Source organism: Vulpes lagopus, chromosome X (assembly GCF_018345385.1).
Source record: "Vulpes lagopus strain Blue_001 chromosome X, ASM1834538v1, whole genome shotgun sequence".
NCBI lineage: Eukaryota > Metazoa > Chordata > Mammalia > Carnivora > Canidae > Vulpes > Vulpes lagopus.
The window spans coordinates 79943818-79959833 of record NC_054848.1 but is presented as its reverse complement, the minus strand read 5'-3'; the positions used below and the strand labels follow the sequence as shown (position 1 = coordinate 79959833).

Sequence of the window (16016 nt, the reverse complement as noted above, 5' to 3'; positions counted from 1 at the left end):
GTTTCTAAACTATAAAGAACATATACGGAAAGAATGTAAAGTGAAGAAGTTGATCAGACTAGTCCGAATTAAAAATATACCATTTGTTATATGTACCCAGGTGTTCTAGTATACGGGCATATTTCTGAGATGCTTGGGTTTGGTTCCAGACCACTGCAATATGAATATCACCATAAAAAAAGTCTAATGCATTTTTGGGTTTCCCAATGCATACAAAAGTTATGGTAATACTACACTGCAGTCTACTAGGTGTGCAATAGCATTATGACTAAAAAGAACATTGAACATACCTTAAAAGTATCGCTAATAACTCTAATCATGATCCGGGCTTTCAGGAAGTCATAATCATTTTGCTGGTTGCCTCAGTGTTGATAGCTACTGACTGGTTAGGTTAATGGATGCTGAAGGTTAGGATGGCTAGGGCAACTTCTTAAAATAAGAAAATGATGAAGTTTGATTAACTCTTCCTTTCACGAATGATTTCTCAATAGCATGAGATGCTGTTTGATAGCATTTTACCCACAGTGGAACTTTTTTCAAAATTGGAATCAATCCTGTCAAACCATGCTTCTGCTTTATCAACTAAGTTTATGTCATATTCTAAATCCTTTGTTGTCATTTCAACATTCTTCACATCATCTTCACCAGGAGTAGACTCCATCTCAAGAAACTAGTTGTCATTTCAACATTCTTCACATCATCTTTCCATAAGAAGCAACTCCCCATCCCTGAAAGTTTTATCATGAGATTGCAGTAATTCTATCACATCTTCAGGCTCTACTTCTAATTCTAGTTCTCTTGCTATTTCCACCACATCTGAAGTTACTTTCTCCACTGAAGTCTTGAACCTTCAAACTTGTGAAACACAGAATACTTGAGAAGTGCAGTAAAGTGAAGAGTGATAAAATGAAAGAATGTAGTAATTGTCCTAAGAATACTTTTCAAAGATGGTTATAGGCTTGTTTTGATTATACTAATCTTCTTTTACTCTCTATTTCATTGTTACTTATTAAGTATTTATGAAGTCCCCACTATGAGACAGGCACTGTTCTAGGCCATTGGGAATAATACTAGTCAGGCTCCTTTAGTCAAGCTTCTTCTCATTTGCTTGGACTGAAAAACCCTGACATTATTAATATCTAACAAATTATTCATTATACACATATTTCTTGAGTATCTGCCCTGGGCCAGGTACAGTCTTGCTATGGAGACCAAAAAACATAATAAGGGGAAAGGTAATAGAGGGGCCAGGAGTTAATATTTTATATAGAGGAGTATGATGATTAGGGAAGGGCTCTCTATTAAGAGATTGAACAGAGTGGAGACTTACAAGAAGTGATGGATATCTTGGGAAAATGCATTTGAATCCAAGGGAACAGCAAAAGCAGATTCCATGAGCTAAAAGAATGCTTGCATTTTCAAGGAGATATAAAAGCCATTGACATGAGTGCAAGGGTGAGGGGGAGAGTGGTAGGAGATAAAGGCAGAGAGGTAGCAGGGCTACCTGCTTTAGGCTTTCCTCTGCTTCGAGGAGATTGAGCCCCACTTCCTTCATGAGGACTCCCATAACCAATTCATTCTAGAATGATTTCTCATCAGTATCACTTTGTATCACTCATTTAGCATTCATCATCTAATACCTTGTAATTAAAAACAAAACTTCTAATGTATGTAGTTTGACCCTCTAACTCAGGGTTTCTCAACCTGGACACTCTTGACATTTTGGGACACAAAATTATTTGTTGTGGGGATGTCTTGTACACTGGAGGATGTTTAGCAGCATTCTTGGCCTCTACCAACCAGACACCTGCCCCCACCCAAGTCATGACAACCAAAAATATCTCTAGACATGGACAAATGCCCCCTGGGGGACAATATTGTCCCTAGTTAGGAACCACTAATTTAACTAGACTGTAAGCTTTTTAAAAAGCAAAACCTGATTTATCCTTTTTGTTTTGTATAGTTCTTTCATGACTGCCATGCATAAAAGGCGCTCAAATATTTTAAATGAATGAAACATGTAATTCCTACTGCCTCCCCACCAAATGGAATATACGTAAGTGTGCCTCTCTATAAACAAATGAAATGAACAAAAATCCAAATTTACAAAACACAAAATAATCAAGCTCCCTGAGTGTTGGTACTTTATTATGTTCACTGCTGAATCTCCAGTGCAAAAATAAGTATGTAGCATATAGTAGGTGCTCAAGAGTAATTGTTTTTTTTTCTCAAGAGTAATTGTTAAATGAATAAATGAAGTTTGAGATTTTTATTGGATTTACTGCAAAGGACATTAAATATCAAGTATCTCTATTATTTATCCAAGGAGGACTGGTTTGAAATTTTTCGTTCTGCTCTATCAGCACCCCCTAAACAATATACTCAGTGAAGTTTATGCATAATAGTATTGTATTCATATTCTATGTCCTTCCAGCTAATTCATAAAAGATGAATATTGATAGTGGTGCTCAGTAGTTAATTAGTGGAATCAGGAAAAATAGCACCCATTTTTTTTTTGCTTTTGTTTTTTACAATACTACACACAATATGAGACTGACGTGCTGCCTACTGCGCTAAGGAGGCAGGTTACTACACACAATAAAGATGTACTATGACTATGGGCATACATTTGGAGTCTTACATTGTTCTACTGACAATCTACTGATATTGCCTGTCCCTAAGAATTAAGGTGTCTACTTGGGTAGTTATCATGCCTACGTATAAATGTTCCCCGATGTGGCATTATAAGTGTCTGTTTCAGGGTTACTTACACAATAGAGTTAGTAAACGACTTTTAAAGCCAATAATGTGTATTGTTTAGGTTATTGATTTTTTTCCTCCCCTCAAATCTGGATGATCTGTTATAGTGCTCCTGCCAAAAGCATAAAATAGTAAAAGCAGACGAGCTAATATTTTCTTTTATTAAATGATGATATTCTACGATATTTGAAACACTTAAAATACATCATGAAATTAATTTTGGTAGTCTACTAAATTCAGTGTGCAGATAATAGCCACATTAATTTTCCTCATCTTTAAAATTGGGCTAATGAAAGTAGTCAAATTTGTTAAAAAATTAAGTAAGTTCATATGGGTAAAGTGCTTAAAACAGTGTCTGGCACACACTAAGGGTTTAATGAATGCTGGGGATTGTTAATATTATTCTACAAAGAAGATAATGGCATAACATAAAATCATAGAATGGTAGAACTGTAGAGCCATTAGATAGCCACTAGTTTGGTGTTCTTCAGACTGCATTGTGAGGCATTATTGAGGGCATGAAGTCAATTTATTGAGGAACAACCAGCAATTAAAAATATGGAAAAGGGGGACGCCTGGGTGGTTCAGCGGTTGAGCATCTTTCTTCGGGTCAGGGTATGATCCTGGAGTCTCAGGATTGACTCCCACATAGGGCTCCCTGCGTGGAGCTTGCTTCTGTCTCTGCCTCTCTCTCTGTATCTCTTATGAATAAATACATAAAATCTTTAAAAGAATGAAAAAGAATAGAATAGAGAATGTCAGAGTGCATCACACAAAGTGGCAGTAAGGATGGTTTTGTAAAATTTTTGTTTCAGATTTGTTGGTGTGTGTGTGTGTGTGTGTGTGTGTGTGTGTGTGTGTGTGTGTTTGTATACTGAGTTGTGAATGTTTTTCTTACTCTAGATTGTGGCCAGAAAAGCTTAAAAACAACTGCTCCAGTCCAACCTCCTTTTACTACAAATGAAGAAATTGAGGCCCTGAAAAGGGAACTAACATGACCAAGATCACCCAGTGATAAAGTGACAGAGAATCAGAACTACTATCCAAGTCTCCTGATTACCAAGCAATCTCCTTTCCATGACATAAAGCTGAACGGATCCTAAGTTATCCCCAAACATATCAATTTATTTGAAAAACCTTATTTTATTATAATTTTTGTTATTTTCATTTGAATAATCTTGCTTAATCTTCTCATTCATTTCACCATCCTTTCATTTATTTGCATTATTTCCCAGCCTGTGGCATCGGGCATTGGAAGTGCACTTGTAGGTTCATCTAATTGGTAAGATTATGACAGTGTGGGTAGAGATGTGGGGGAGGAAGAAAAAGAAGTGGCATGACTAGTTGGTGTTAAAGGGATGTGGAGAGTTCGGATGCTATCTCAAAGAGTATTTAGGTAAGCTCTCTAAACATCACCACGGTAACAAAAGAGGGCCTGAGGGTGGCTGCCTGGCAACCAGAGCACTACAACCTCCAGCTCAGTGCTGCCCTTTTCCAACATCTTTCAATTTTAAGGCTGTTCTTGATGAGTTTATTAACGAAATATCTTCTGTATACAAGGATGATTCTGCATAGTTTACAATACCCTCTACCTCACTGGAATCAAGAACATTCCTGTTACCTTTCTATCTGATATCCGGTATGTTCTGATTTATTTGTTGGATATAGATATAGACATCTATATATCAAGAGATATATAAAATTCTCTAACACAAGCTCACCATAACAGTGGTTTTAGGCTCCTTTTGTCCCTCAGGATCTCAAATAAAGGCTCCTATTTGTCCGCATACCTTTGCTTATCCTACATACATATTAGATGCACAATAGTTAATTGATGCTCTTCCCCCTTCTCTTCTGTGTATTCAAATCCTGTTTTTAGATAGATCTCAGTGTGTTAGCTTTTCTTCTGAATCTGAATATTATGTATCCATAAGAGATTTGGATTTTAGAATATGGATTTGATAATTTTTAATTTATTAGGTCTTTGTTTCCCTGATTGAGAAAGTGAGACTGCAAGTAAACTCCCAGGATTCTACAGATTAATTTAGTCCTGCTTATCCTCATTTGTGGTATCTAGCATGCTTCAGTGTTTAGGTTTCTCCTCTCAAGAATTTCTGTTTGTGAAATGTGTGGCTAAAATTTGATGACATTCTGAAAATACAAACACTTGTGTGTACACTGGGTTGCCTTACTGGAAATAGATGTGGGCCAGAAAGTTGGTTCTCAATAGGCTATTTACCTAAGAATGGCCATGTTAATTTATTTGGAAGATAACAACTTTATTGAAATATAATTCACAGGACGTACAATTCATTCATTTAAAGTAGAAAATTCCCTTGCTTCTGGTATACTCAAAGAATTCTACAACCATCACCGTAATCTAACTTTAGAACATTTTATCATCCCATAAAGAAGCCATGTACATACTAGCAGCCATTCCCAATTCCAGCTTTCTGCCCCAGTCACTGCAAACACTAATCTATTTGGTTATGTCACTATGACTTTGCCTATTCTAGACATTTCATATAAAGGGAAACATACGTTGTGCCTGGATTCTTTCACTTAGCATAATGGTTTCAAGTTTCATTCACATTGTAGCATACTTCATTATTTGTTTTTGCTGAATAATATTTCGTGTTGTAGCTATACTACCTTATATTGATTCATTTCTCAGCTGATGGACATTTGAATTGTTTCCACCTTTTGCTATTGTGAATAAGGCCATTATGAATATTAATGCATGAGAATTTGTGGGGACATATGTTTTCAGATCTCCTGTATAAATACCTAGGACTGAAATTGCTGGCTCATATGGCAACTCTATTTTTAACTTTTTGAGGAACTGCCAAACTCTATTCTAAAGTGTTGTGCCATTTTACATCCCCACCAGCAATATACAAGAGTTTCAGTTCTTCCACATCCTTGCTAACATTTGTTATTTTCTGTCTTGATTTATTGTAGCCATCCTATTGGCTGTGAAAATAGCCATCCTATTTCACTGTGATTTTCATTTACCTTTCTATAATGACTAATAATTTTGAGCATCTTTTAATGTGCTTATTATTGACAATTTTTGTATTTCCTTTAGAGCAATGTCAATTCAGATCCTTTGCTTATTTTTAAATTGAGTTATCTTTTTATTATTGAGTCATAAGAGGTCTTCATATATTTTATGTATTCTGGATACAAGCCACTTACCAGATATGTGATTTGCAGAAATTTTCTCTGATTGTGTGGGTTGTCTTTTCACTTCCTTGATGGAGTCCTTCAAAGAATAAAAAATTTTAATATATATATATATATATTTTTCTTGCTTGTGCGTTTGGTGTCATATCTAAGAAACCATTGCCTAATGCAAGGTCCCAAAGACTTACTCTTATGTTTTTTAACTAAAAGTTTAATAGTTTTCTGTGGTTATATTTAGGTCTGTGTTCCATACTGAGTTTATTTTTTTATGTGATATGAGGTAAATGTCCAACTTCATGTTTGGCCTGTGGATCTAGGTGTTCCATCATTTGTTGAAAAGACTTCTTTCCCCATTGAGTTATCTTGCCACTCTTGTCAAAAAAAAAATCAATCAACCACAATTTTAAGGTTTATTTCTGGACTCTCAATACTATTCCCCTGATGTATAAATCTATTCTTATGCCAGCCGCCCCACAGTCTTGATAGCTGTGTCTTTGTAGTAAGTTTTGAGATTGGGAAGTGTGAGTGCTCTGACTTTGTTCCCCTTTTCTAAGATTGTTTTAACTATTCTGGGCCCCATACATTTCCATAGGAATTTTAGAATCAGCTTATTAAATTCTGCAAAAATGGTAGCTGGAATTTTGAACTGCAGATATTAATCCACTTACATTTTTCCATCTTTATTGAGATATAATTGACATATAACATTGTTTAAGCTTAAGATGTACAATGTGATTTGATGCACATATGTATTGTGAAATGATTACAATAAAGTTGTTTAACACAACCTTCACCTCACAGCTCCATTTTTTTGTTGATGTTGTTATGCTGAGAACACTTAAGTTTTGCTATCCTAGCAACTTGCAAGTATTCATTACAGTATTAACTATAATCATCATACTGCACATTAGATCTTCAGTACTTATTCCTCTTATAACTGGAAGTTTGTAGTTTTTGACCAACATCTCATTTATCCCACCCCACAGTCCACAGCCTTGGCTTCTATGATTTTGGCTTTTGTAGATTACACATATAAGGGATATTATACAGGATTTGTCCTTCTCTAACTTGCTTCACTTAGCATAATGCTCTCAAGGTTTATCTATGTTATCACAAATGGCAAGATAATGAAATTTTCTCTTGAGGCATTACCTAACTTTTAACCTGTGCCTGTTCAGGGTGAGAGGCAAAGAAACCAAGTATAAAGTAGCTGCTAAAAATGCTACAAAGCTAAATAGAGCCATAATATCACAGAGTGCTGGGAAGGCAAAAATAAGAATTCAGGAATCTCCAAAGTACTCTCTAGTAAACAACCTAGGTTTTTAGTTGAGCCCAGGAAGTGTTGTACCATGTGAGTAGGGTTAAACTGGCAATAGACCAGCCTCAACTACGTTAAGATAATCTATTCCTACTTTGTCTGTTGTTTAGGGAAAAACATTTTATCTTCTCCTGAGGAAGATATCATTCAGAACCACTACAATTTTCTATGCACAAAGTCTAGCATTCAATAAAGAAATTTCAGATATGTTAGGAAATAGGACCAATGAAAAAAAATAAAAACAACAACAGAAACAAAATCATAGGTGATTAAAAAGTTGGAGTAAACAAAATGGTCTTTAAAGTAACTATGAGTAATGTGTTCAATAAATAAAGTAAATAATGATAATTTCACCAGAGATACAAAAATTATAAAATTAAATGAAAATTCAATAATTAATCAAATAACTGAAATTAAGGAGTCCGTGGATAAATTTTACAAAGATTAAACAGAACAGAAGAGAGGATTACTGGAAAGAATAGTAATAGGTCTAGTATCCAGAAAGTGATTTTTTTTTTTTACAACTGAAGAAAGTTCTCAAGCTACATGTTCTATATGCTGTATGAATTTAAAGCAGCATAATGACTATGGCAGGCAGACTAATTCATCCCCCCAAAATGTTCACATCTCAATCCTCAGAACTGTGTGTATGTTGTTATGTTACATGGTAGAAGAAGTAAAGTTGTATATGAAATTAATGTTGTTGATCAACTGAATTTAAGATAAGAGTGCCCTGGATCTAGGTGGGCCCTTAAAAGTGGAAGAGGAAAGCAGGAGTAAGAGATGTGAAAGGAGGACTTGACCAATCATTGTTGGCTTTAAAGATGGAGTTGGGGGTCAGAAACCAAGGAATGAAGATGGCCTCTAGAATTTGGAAATGGCCCTCAGCTTACAGCTTGCAAGAATACTGGGCCTTCAGTCCTGTAAACACAAAAAAATTGAATTCTGTCAACAGCTTGAATGAGTAAAAAATGGATTTGCCCCAGAGCCTCCAGAACGAAACTGAACCCTGCTGACAACTTTAAATTAGCCACTGAGACACATACGGGACTTCTGACCTAAGAAGTATAAGGTAACAAATTTGTGTTGTCTTAAGTCACTACATTTACAGTAATGTTTATGGCAACAGTAGAAAACTAATATAGTAGGGAAGAAAACTAGACATAGGTACATCAAAGTAAAGCTGATGGATACCAGAAACAAAGAGAAAAATTTTAAAGTAACTAGAGAACAAAGACACATTATCTTTGCAGGAGCAACAATAATCTTGACAACTGAATTTTCAAAAGAAATAATGAAAGGAGAAAATGACCTGGCATCTCCAAAGTGCTGAGCAACATATGTTTCAACCAAGCAAAAATTCTTTCAAAATGAAGGTGAATCAAAAAGGTTTAAGAGAAACACAAAAATTGAGAGAATTTATAACTATCAGACATGCACTAAAAGAAATACTAAAGGGAGTTATTTAGGCAAAAGGAAAATGATCCCAAATGGAAACAAGGTAATTTAAGGAATCAAGAACACTAAAAAAGTTAATATAGACAATCTACATAAATATTGTCCATTCAAAAGAAAAACAATAGTATCTTTTGGAGTTTAAAATTTTTTGTACAATTAAAATACACAATAATAACACAAAAGATGGGAAAGTGTAAATCGAGTTGAAGTGTTATAAGGTTCCTTATATGGAAAGTGGTAAAAGCACTATATTAATAAGCCAGAAGGATGTTGTAATTGTGAGAAACTAAACTACTGGCTAAAAAAAAAAGTATCGCAGAGAAGTTATAAGAGTGTTAAAAATGAAGTAATAAGCAACTTGATTGAAAAAAAACAGAATAAAGAAGAGAAGGCAAATAGAAAACACGTAGTAAAATGGTAGATTAAAACCCAAATTTCCCAGTAATCACATTAAATATAAATGGAGTATGTACTCCAATGAAAAACAAAGATTGTCAGGCTTGGCTTAAAAAATTACAACTATGTGTGACTTAGACATACCTTAAATAAGACATAGAAAGTTTGAAAGTAAGCGTTGAAAAAGTTATAACATGCAAACATGAACCAAAATGAGGCAGCTATAGTTAAACTAATAAAAGACAAATTAGACTTTAAGGCAAAAAGCACTATGAGAGATATTAGATATATCACAATGATTAAGGGATCAATTAAACAAGTTAGAGAAAACCTTAAGTGGTATGCACAAAATAAAATAGCTCCAAAATGTATTAAGTGAAAGCTGAACTCCAAACATAAATAGATAAATCTACAAACATGTGTGGAGATTTAAAATAAGCAGACAAAAGAAGTTATGGTATAGAAGCATGTACAAGACTAACAAATATATCCTAACATATTTAGAACATTGTACGTAATAAATGTAGAATACACATTCTTTTCAAATTGTTCCTGGGCTATTTATCAAGGATATTGTAAGAAAGGCATACCACAGACTAAATCTTTTGTGAATGTAGATGCAAAGCTCCTACACAAAATAATAGCAATATAAATCCAGGAATTAGGAGGATAGTACATGATAACCAAGTTGAATTTATTCTAGGAATGAAAGAATGGTTTAACTTTATTAAAAAATATTTTATTTATTTATTCATGAGAGACACAGAGAGGAAGAGAGGCAGAGACAGAAGCAGGCCCTCTGCAAGGAGCCAGATGCCAGACTTGATCGGGACCCTGCCCTGAGCCAAAGGCAGATGCTCAACTGCTGAGCTACCCAGGCATCCCAGAACGTTTAACATTTAAAAGGCAATAATGTAATTCATCACATTAACAGAAAAGAATATATGATCATCACAATAGAGGCAGAAAAAGTCTTTGGTAAAATTCAACACCTATTCATGTGAAAAAATCTTGGAAAACTAGGAATTGAAAAAAATTTCTTAACCTGATATAGGGTTTTAGAACATACCCAACACAAGGCATGTTAGTAGTAAAATATTGAAAGCTTTCCCTTTAAGATCAGAAACGAGACTTGGTTGTATTACCATTTCTAATCAACCTTGAGCTGGATATTTTAGAAAATAAGAAAGAAATGGAGCTTACAAAGATTGGAAAGGAAGAAATAAGTGTCTCATTATTTAGAGATGACATGGTTGTGTGTTTGGAAATTCTAAAAGTATTTACAAAAAACTTATCAGAATTCATAAATATATTTAGCAAGTTTGCCAGATATAAGATCATTATATGTATTGGATAGGGTTCTCTAAAGAAACAGAACCAATAGGATATACATAGGAGGAGATTTATTATAAGGACTTGGCTTACACAATTAGGGAGGTTGTGATGTTCCACAATCTGCCATCTGCAGGCTAGAGATCCAGGAAAGCCAGTGGTGTAATTCAGTCAGTCTGAAGGCCTGAGAATGAAGATCCAGGACAGCAGGAGAAGACTGATATCCCAGCTCAAGCAATCAGGCAGGAAGGGCTAGATTCTTCCTCTGTCTTTTTGTTGTTGTATTCAGGCCCTCAACAGACTGGATGATGCCAAGCCACACTAGGGAGGGCAAACTACTTCATGGGTCCACCTATTTAAATGCTAATTTCATTCAGAAATTCCCTCACAGACACACCCAGAAATAATGTTTGGCCAAATATCTAGGCACCCTGTAATCCAGTCAACCTGACACATAAAATTAACCATCACAGCATACAAAAATGGTTACTATATGTTAGTGACAAGCAGAATATAAAATGAAAAACAATATCATTGGCATTAGTTTAAAAAATTGTCAAATATTGAGGATTAAAATTAACAAAAGATGTGCAATACTTTTACAAAAAAACCCACAAAGACATTGAGAGAAATTAACAAAGACCCAAGTAAAAATACAATTGCACACTGGCCATAGACTGGAAGACTATATTCTAAAGATGTTAATTTTCCCTAATATGATTTCTTATTCAAAATAATAATCCCAGTAAGCTTTTTAAAATGGAAACTGACAGATGAATTCTAAATTTTACATAGAATTGCAAGTGACAATAGTATTAAAAACCTTCTAGAAAAAAGTTTGATTTATAGAAATCAAATTATTTTACAGAGCTATAATAATTTAACCAGCGTTCTATTGTTTCAAATATAGAAAAATTGAACAATGGTATAGTAGAGTCTGAAAAGAGATCTACCTGTATACTGTCATTCAAGTTATGATTTAAAAAATCCATTGTGATGTAGTAGGGGAGAAACCGTTTTCTTTGGTAAGTGGATCTGGACCAATTGGGTTACCAATTAAATCCAAATGATTCTTTGCATCTATTTCAAACTATATACAAAATTTAATTCCAAATGGACCATACATCAAAAGTGAAAGGTGAAACAAATGAAAGTTATTGAAGGTAATATAGGGTAATGTCTTAGCAACTTCGGTACAGTCAAGTAACCTTTAAAAAGGACACAAAAAGGGCAGCCCGGGTGGCTCAGCAGTCTAGCGCTGCCTTCAGTCCAGGGCATGATCCTGGAGACCCTGGATTGAGTCCCACGTTAGGCTCTCTGCATGGAGCTTGATTCTCCCTCTGCCTGTGTCTCTGCCTCTCTCTCTGTGTCTCTCATGAATAAGTAAATAAAATCTTTTTAAAAAGACACAAAAAATAAAAACGACACAAAAAGCACTAACTCTAAACAAAAACAATAAATTCTACTTTATTAAAATTAAGACATTATTAAGAGAGTGAAAGACAAGTCAAAGAATGGGAAAAAAAATATTTTCAATAGTTATATCTGAGAAAGGACTTATATTCAGAATTACAGAACAACAAATCAATAAGGATAAAGGCAACCTAATTACTATTATTTTTATTTTAAACAAGTTTATTTAAACAACAAGATGCTTGACTTGAAGGGAAAACTATCTAGGATTTATTTTTTATCCCTACTTAAGGACAGATTGCCCTGTATCTAATAGCTACATACAAAAAAGTTATAAAATTGTCCTTGGTTTCACAGTGGTAAATGAAAAACATTAAAATTCTCCAACTGAACAAGCATGCAAGGATTTTATGTTGTTATTTTTTGTTAAATAGTGAGAACAAAACAACTTACTGGAATATAAAGATGAGAGCCAAATGAGAATGTCACTTAATGGACAAAGTGTATTTTTGCAGAACTAGTATTTTTCTCCATCCCATTTCCATTGGATGTTGATCAAAACATACCACTGGCCATTTAGTTAAAAAATGCAATACGCTTGTACACGTGCAGTTACTATATGTACAATAAAGGAATAGGGAAGGGGAACATGAAAGAATAGAGAAAACTATACTGCAGTAGGCAGGATGTTGTGGAACCAAATTGCGGTTTTCTTTCTTTTCTTTTTCTTTTTTTAAGAGAGGGATAGAGAAAGAGAGGGGATAGGGACATGGGGAGAGGGAGAGAGAATCTCAAGTGGGCTCCACACCCAGCATGGAGCCAGATGCAGGGTCTCATGACCCTGAGATCATGACCTGAGCCAAATTCAAGGGTCAGATGCTTAACTGACTGAGCCACTCAGGTGCCTCCCGAATTGCAGTTTTCTAATTTAGAATGTCTTCTCGGTCTGGAGAAACAGTTCTAGAGTAAGGTAGCAGGTTCCCTTTGTAATATACACATCCTGTCTGCTTCTGGAACATACCAGTTATATCTTCAGCCTCCATTTCCAACTGTGCAGGTGTGTCTGTTTCATTGATTGGCTGCCCATCAAATAGGAATCTGATCTGCCTCACTGACAAACCCTATCATTCACAATAGGCTTTCATTAGTTTACTAAGTGGTGTATGCCTCTTAAACTGTACCACAGAACCATCCTGACCTGCCACCTTCAAAATTAATATGGTCGCTGTTCTCAGTTTTGACTCCTTCCTTGGTCTTTTCAGCAGCCACGGTGAACGCCAGTCTCCCCAGCTGTTGCTTCACAAAAGAGGTACTAGGTCCATACCTAATGAACACACAGCAACACCAGGAGTGACAGAAGGAGGCAACCCAATTATTTTTAATGACAAATTTTGAAGACCTGTATCAAAAATCCAATCTCCAAATGGACAATAAGACAATAAATAAGCATTCAATTTTGTTAGTTATCAAGTAAATGCAAATTAAAATCACAATCAGATAATAGTCTACATTCATTGATGAATGCTAAAATAAAAAAGTAGACATGTTAGCAAGGATGTGGGAACTAATACATTGCTGGTAGAAACATAAATTGATAGAATTACTCTGGAAAACTGATGGGCTATACATATTATAGCTTACCATATTACCCAGTAATTCCAGTCAGGTACATAAGCACAACAGAAATGCATATATATGTGAACCAAAATAAAAGTATGAGAATGTTCATAGCAATGTTACTTGTAATAGTCCAAAATAGTAGATCACCCAAATGCCTATCAGCAATAAACTAATGATGTTATATATTGATCCAACAAAATCATAGCATCATTAGAAATGAATGAAGTACTATCACAAACAACATGGGATACACTTCACAAATATAATATTGAACAAAGGAAGTTAGATATAAAGGAATATGCATGTATGATTCCATTTTATATAAAGTTCAGAAATAGGCAAAACTCATCAATGGTGAACTCATCTATGGTGATAGAAGTCAAAATAGTAGTTTACATTGTGGAGCTAATAATGACTGAGAGGGACATGGAGGAGTGCAGGTGATGTTTTATATCTTGGTCTGGGAGTTGGTTCCATTGGTTTGTGTTTATTTTGTAAGCAAAATATCAAGCTGTACATTGAACATACATATACTGTAGGTATGTTGTATTTCACTAAAAATATTTTAAAAAATTGATAGTATCCAGAGCTGGAAAGGTTGTGTGGAAATAGGTACTCTTGCACATTTTTATTGAAATTTGATTGCTGTATCCTTTTTGAACACTGAAAGTTATATTTATGTAAATTTCAAATATGCCTGTCATTGACCAAGCAATTCCACTTCTGGAAATCTATCTATAGTTGTCAATATCTTTGTTTGCCTAGTATTTCTGATTCTCACTCTAGGTATGTGGTTTGATTGTTCTCAACTTCCTTGGATTTAGGCATTGCCATAGATTGACTTTGGCCAATGAAATTCGAGTGGAAGTGACACTCCCACAAACAAAATAAAAATGACTGATGGTTATGTAAAAACCAAACAGCCCTCCCCTGCCCTACTCAAAAACACTCAACCTCATTAACAATTAATTAAATCCAAACATAAATAATAAAGAGATTTCATTTTTCATCTATTTGGATATATAAATTAGAAAAAAGACCTTGCACAATGTTGCAAGGGGGCAAGAAACTGAATACTATTGGGCTCACACCCCAGGTCACACAGCTGGGAAGTGGGGACAACCAAATCAGAACCCATGTCGATCTATATTTACAGCAGGTGGGCCTTCTCTTCCTATCACTCATTACTCGCACCTGGTCTACCATCTTTGTGGTAGAATCTTTGAAGGTAGTCCTAACCATGCTATGAATTGTGTCATAAGCTACATTTCAAATCACTAATTCTCACTCTTCCTCCAAATCTATTAGAAAAGTAGAAATTACAAAAGTGTTGAAGTCATAACTGCAGCTTGCATTGCTAACTAGCAAGGAATCAGAGACTAAACCACCATTCAACTAAACCACTATGTCTATAATGTAGTCTTCTTGGATTCAAGAATGGTTTCTCTACCATAAGTGAAAAATAAGGAGAGGGGTGTGTAACACAATGGGGTCAGTTTTTCGCATCATTTCTTTTTTCCAAAAGAGGAATCATTGAACCATGCTATTTTTAAATTTCTTTCTTTCATATAATTTGGTATCACTCCACATCACTTCAAGGAGTTCAACTTCAATCATTTTATAAGGCTACTTTAGTATTCCATTGTATGTATGTATATATGTATACAGGTAAAGAATTCATACAGTATCAGGACGCCTGGGTGGCTCAGTGGTTGAGTGTCTGCCTTTGGCTCAGGGCATGATCCCAGAGTCCTGGGATCGAGTCGCATGTCGGGCTCCCTGCATGGAACCCACTGTGTCTCTGCCTCTCTCTGTGTGTGTCTCTCATGAATAAATAAATAAAATCTTAAAAAAAGAATTCTTACAGTATCATAACCAGTGAGAGAATAAAACTTTATATCTTTTTTCTCTTCCTCATTCTCTTTCTCCCCTCCACAATCTCTCTTCTCCCCTTAGAAATCATAAAAGCACTGGTTGTCCAGAGCTAGTCATCTACATAAGTAGATGACAAGGAAGACACTCCCAGGTTAGTCAGGCAACTAGAGACAAAAGATGTATAGGCTGCACTGCTCAGCCATGGAAAATTGTGTTCTTAACTAAAGACAAGGATGTATATGTGTTCATGTGTGAGATGTGGTGTGTCTAACAAAATGGGATGTAACATTTTCAGTTCCTTTTACTCTGATTATAATACTGTTATCTGAAGAGAGAGATGTTAAGAGAAACACACTCCAAGGAGTCAGACAACTCTTGATATCAAGTACATAGGCAGCACTCTACTAACCAAACTAGCGCCATGGAAAATTCCATCTTCACCTAAGAATAAGGCTGTGTGTGTGTGTGTGTGTGTGTGTGTGTGTGTGTGTGTAACAAAATGTAATAGGCCATTTCAGCTTTATAAATGTTAGTTTTTATAAATGTTCATTGAATAATCTTAAAATATGCTGAAAATTACAAAGAATGAAATATATATAATCCATAATCTTATCACCCAGAAACATTTGGTATTAACATTTAGGTCTATAAACTTCCA

The 16016-nt window shown here is 35.0% G+C and overlaps 1 pseudogene; it reads right to left on the bottom strand.

Annotated features, from left to right (window-relative positions):
- Positions 1–12786: 12786 nt before the first annotated feature.
- Positions 12787–14621, bottom strand: LOC121482607 (annotated as a pseudogene).
- Between the last annotated feature and the right edge of the window lie 1395 nt (positions 14622–16016).